Source organism: Quercus lobata, chromosome 2 (assembly GCF_001633185.2).
Source record: "Quercus lobata isolate SW786 chromosome 2, ValleyOak3.0 Primary Assembly, whole genome shotgun sequence".
Lineage (NCBI taxonomy): Eukaryota > Viridiplantae > Streptophyta > Magnoliopsida > Fagales > Fagaceae > Quercus > Quercus lobata.
In genome coordinates, this window is record NC_044905.1 from 56,437,041 (window position 1) to 56,442,613 (window position 5,573).

Here is a 5,573-nt window from a genome sequence, read left to right on the forward strand (position 1 = left end):
TTTTTTGGATATCAGGATGAGTTGGTTTTGTTACGATTTGGGTAATTTGTTGACTAAGCTTATCAAAAAATTTGTTGACTAAACTTGATATAATAACTCTTGGGTGAGAACTGTAGGGGAATGTGTTTGCTTGCGGATTTCATGTTTTCAATAGTTTATTTGCCTAGTGTTTATTAAAAGATATAATTTTTTTATAATTTTCATGTTAAATGTACTAAAAAAACTAATTTGTTTTTTTAAAAAATAAAAGTTCAATTATTTGCAAAGAAAAATTAGGGCAAAACTCTTTTTAATGATTCCTAAACTCGCTAAATGTACCAAACCTCTTTAGAACATTAGTATTGATGGTATTAAAAAGTCAAATTGTTATTTTTAACACCATAAACAACAAAAACTAAGCTACATCGATGGTGCTATTGTGATTAAACTCAATTTACTAAATCTTTGGCAATCTACTGTAACAAAAAATTTAATATATATATTCGGTGAGTTCCTTTTTTTCATTATTATTTCTCTCTCTCTCTCTCTTCTTTGGCAGATCCTCTCATCTTCACCTTCACCCTAATCTCTCCTCTCTCCTCTCTTCTTTCTTTGGCAGTTTTGGCAATGGGTGGTCGATCCGATGAATGGCAATGGGCGGTCGATCCGGTGCTTTGTAATGGGTAGGGCTGTCCACGGGTTGGGTTTGTGCCCAACCCAGCCTCAACCCGAAAAATTTGGGTGGATAAAAACTAACCTAGGTCGATATTTGGTTGAATCTGTCGGATTTTGGTTGTATCGAGTTAGTTTCGAATTTTATCACCAGAGCCAATATTTGGCTGAATCTGTCAAGAACCGGCAAATATTTGGCCTAATTTGTCGAGATCTGGCCTAGATTTCGTCGAATAACAATGAGATCTCGAAGAATCTGGACTAGATCTTGATGAGATCTCCCCGGATCTAGTCCGAAATGCTTGAAAAATTGCTGAAAACATTGATATATTCAGGCGGGTCGGGTTTCACAGGTTTTGAAACAGGATTTGATTGCAGGAGTTGTCAGATCGGGTGGACACAAGTCGGGAATGGAAGGGTTGGGTGGGTGGGCGGGTTTCTTGGACACCCTTAGTGATGGGGTTCATGATGGTGGTTGATCCGGTGGTTTGTGATGGTTGATCTTGTGGGTTTTCCACTTTTTTTTTTTTTCTTTTTTTTTTTTTTCTAATCTGATGGTTTTTGCTATTTTTTTTAACGATCTATGAGAGAAGATAGAGAGACAGAGAAGAAGAGAGGGTCGTTTGGTTGGTGTGTGTGTGTGTGTGAGAGAGAGAGAGAATAATAAATAAATTAATAGTGTTTAGCTGTGTTGTGAAAAATAAGAGCATGATGTAGGGTGATTTTTTTTTTTTTTAAATAGATAAAATGATTTTTTTTAGGTGTTGAAAGCTAAATTTTTTTTAGCTCCATCAATAGTAATGCTCTTAGAGAGCTAAAAATGAAGTGAAATGCTTTATCTTGGTTAGAAATGGTCATGCCAAAATTTCAGTCATATAGAGTAGAGCAGCCAGTGTTCTTTATGCATGATAGTGGCTTGCATGCGAGCTTTTTCATGGACTTAAATATTTTTTAAGTGGTAAAGCTCACTTAGCAAAATCTATGTTTTGGACGTATGAAAAACCTCAAAATAGGCCCAATCTTTATCCTTCAAACTATACTTCCTTAATTCTCTATTAAAATGAATGGGCATGGGCCATGCATGGAAAACAAAAATATTACAAAATATTTATAATGATCCTTAATAACGCCTTAAAATGTATGTTTGTTATTGTGGGGCCCAATAATTTATGGCCCTGGCCCATTTATTTATTGGGGCCCAAGGCCCGAGCCGAGGAAGGTTATAGCCCAGGCTCGGTAATATAAGTGCAAAATGGTCTTGGGACACAGTCGAGGACGATTTGGTCCTCGGCATGTTCGAGGTCCCCCTGGAAGGAAGGACAAAAACGGTATAGGAACAGTTTGGAAAAAATCTAAAAATATCTATGTCAATAAGGAAGGATACGCTGGATCGTTTAAACAACCAAGGACAAAGGGAATGCTGCCCTTACTGCCATTCAATACTCTACACCTGACAGAGCCATACTCCTCAGCTTTTACAACCACCCCCAACCACTCTAGGTATGGGCTGATGAGACAAATATCTGTCCTGGAAAGTCGAACCTACACGTGGACGCTGGATGAGGGATACAGACTAGTATAAAAGGAAAAGTAAGCAATCCAGAGAAAGGGTTGGGAAAAATGGACAAAAACCAGAGCCTCCCAGCCCGCCTCTAGGAGAAAAAAACTCTTAGGGCGAATATGATTTTAATTACGTATGCCCGCCACGAAAAACCCACTGTCTTGTGACCAAGGCCTAGCCTTTCAAACCCACGCTCTACAAATGATATTGTTTGGGCCTTTTTACGTGCGAACCCAACACTATTACGGGTCGTTACAAAATCGTGTCCTCACAATTGGCGCCGTCTGTGGGGAAGGCTTGTGTGTTGGCATAGGTGGTAGGCCGAGACAGTTCCCTTGTCATTTCTAACAGCCGGTTATAGTGTTCTAGCGTAAAGTTCTACTAGGGGCTATGTTTCTTTACTAGGGGCTACGTTTCATAGCGTCAGCCGCACGGATGGTTCTAGGGGCTTGGCCGAGGAGCTAATTCCCCTAAAACCAAGGTCTCATGCCATAGCCGAGGGGTTAACTCCCCCAACTACTTATCAAAATCAAGTTTTAGACAGAACCAAGGTATTGCATGGTCCTCGGACTCAAGCCTATGGGGAAACCAACTACTTATCAAAATCAAATTTTGGACAGAACCAAGGTATTGCATGGTCCTCGGACTTAAACCTATGGGGAAACCAACTATTTAGAAGAAAAATCAAGTTTTGGACAGAACCAAGGTATTGCATGGTCCTAGAACTCAAGCCTATGGGGAAACCAACTACTTATCAAAATCAAGTTTTGGACAGAACCAAGGTATTGCATGGTCCTCGGACTCAAAACTATGGGGAAACCAACTACTTATCAAAATCAAGTTTTGGACAGAACCAAGATATTGCATGGTCCTCGGACTCAAACCTATAGGGAAACCAACTACTTATCAAAATCAAGTTTTGGACAGAACCAAGGTATTGCATGGTCCTCGGACTCAAACCTATGGGGAAACCAACTACTTAGAAGAAAAATCAAGTTTTGGACAGAACCAAGGTATTGCATGGTCCTCGGACTCAAGCCTATGGGGAAACCAACTACTTATCAAAATCAAGTTTTGGACAGAACCAAGGTATTGCATGGTCCTTGGACTCAAGCCTATGGGGAAACCAACTACTTATCAAAATCAAGTTTTGGACAGAATCAAGGTATTGCATGGTCATCGGACTCAAACCTTTAGGGAAACCAACTACTTAGAAGAAAAACTGAGTTTTGGACAGAACTAAGGTATTGCATGGTCCTCGAACTCAAGCCTATGGGGAAACCAACTACTTATCAAAATCAAGTTTTGGACAGAACCAAGGTATTGCATGGTCCTCAGACTCAAACTTATGGGGAAACCAACTACTTAGAAGAAAAATTGAGTTTTGGACAGAACCAAGGTATTGCATGGTCCTCGGACTCAAGTCTATGGGGAAACCAACTACTTATCAAAATCAAGTCTTGGACAGAACCAAGGTATTGCATGGTCTTCGGACTCAAACCTATGGAGAAGTCAGTTACTTAAGAAGAATTCTAAGTCACTCAGTCCTCGGACCAAATACCGGAAAAGGTCAAGGCTATGAAAGTTATTAGGAAGATGGTGAAACGCCTTATTACTCGGCAACTTGTAGGGGCTGTTCATTTTTGGGTTATATGTCCTCGGATGATTACTTCCTACACCGCACCGAGTATTCAGCTGTCATCTCGGCTATTTTGGGGTAAGTATTGTTTTCTCAGGTCAGCATTATTGTGCCAAACAACTCTATTAAGTTCATAATAATATGTTTTCCTTAGCAAGGGTTTCGACCCTAAGTGTCATTTGTTCAAGTTGGCATTATTGTGCCGAACAGCTCTCATAAGTTCATAATAGTATCTTTTATCTTGGTAAGGGATTTTAGCCCTAAGTATCGCTTTCTCAAGTCGGCATTATTGTGCCGAACGGTTTTATTAAGTTCATTATAAACATCATGTTCTCAATAAAGGTTTCTGCCCTAAGTGCCATTTATTTAAGTCGGCATTATTATGCCAGATAGTTCCAATAAGCACAGAGCAAGATCTTTTTATTAACTGGGATTTCGGCCCCAAGCATCGTTTATAGTATAAAAATAAAATAAAAAAATTTTAATTACAGGATAGTACGTCTATTCACAGCATAACTATTTTAAAAGAAGAGATAGAATATACGAAATCAAGAAATGACGACCTTTATTAATGTAAAGAGGTGTTACAACGTACAATGAAGGGCTTAAACAAAGCCTATATAGAAAATGAGTTACAAAAAAAAAAAAAAAACAGAAATCTTTTTAAGCTCTGCTCCCAAGTCTTTCCAAACTCTGCCCCAGTGGCACCCAAATTGAGAGGAGGACCTTCCTTGGTGGGAGAGGAGAAGAAGAGGAAGAAGGAAAAGCACCAGGATGGATTTGGTGGTGGAAAGAAGAAGAAAGAGAGGTAAAAGGAGGCACCAGTGAAGGAAGAGAGGAAGAAGCAGGGATACTTTGTCCCTGCGTCAGTCCTGACTCCTAACACGCTGGTGCCATGTTAGCTATGCTCATAAGAGAGCGGCTGGTACTGATAATGGGTGATCCCAGCTCAGCTGCACCAAAAGTTTGACGCGACGAACCCCTGCTTCGGATTTTGACTGAAAGGAGGGTGAGAAGTATATTGAGTCTCTCCTATCCCTGCCCTGACCGAACCATTTTTAGCTTCGCAAGAACGTAGCATTTCTGGGAAGGGTATGGTCTCTTCATTCCCACTCCTATCTTGGACTTATCACGATTTAAGGTGTAAGCAAGCGGATAAGGGAAACTCTGGGGGAGGCTAAGGATTTTCAGACTTCAAAAAAGATTAAAAAGGTCTCTGTACAAGAGAAATAACCTCTTGCTTTTCTTCTTATATGAAGGGCAAAACGGAAGGTATTTAATCTGTCCAGATTTTCAAGAAAATCTGTAAACGAGAAAATACCCGTTCCATTTCCCTGCACCGTCAATAACCGTCGAATTTAAATGGTCTCGTAAAGGGAAATCATTAAAGGCGCGTTTTGGGTAATCAAACGGCAGGAACGCGTTGTAAATAAATTCGGAGGAATATCTCGTAGCCCGATATGTTTCCTGGGTAGATGAAGAGACACCAACATTAATGAAGGACAGAGTTAAACGAGCCGTAATAAAGGCTTGGCATTACCAAAACCCTCCTCTCCAACCAAGAGGTCGGACAGCAGGATTTTGAGGGGCTATTGTGGGGCCCAATAATTTATGGCCCTGACCCATTTATTCATTGGGGCCCAAGGCCCGAGCCGAGGAAGGTTATAGCCCAGGCTCGGTAATACAAGTGCAAAATGGTCTTGGGACACAGCCGAGGACGAT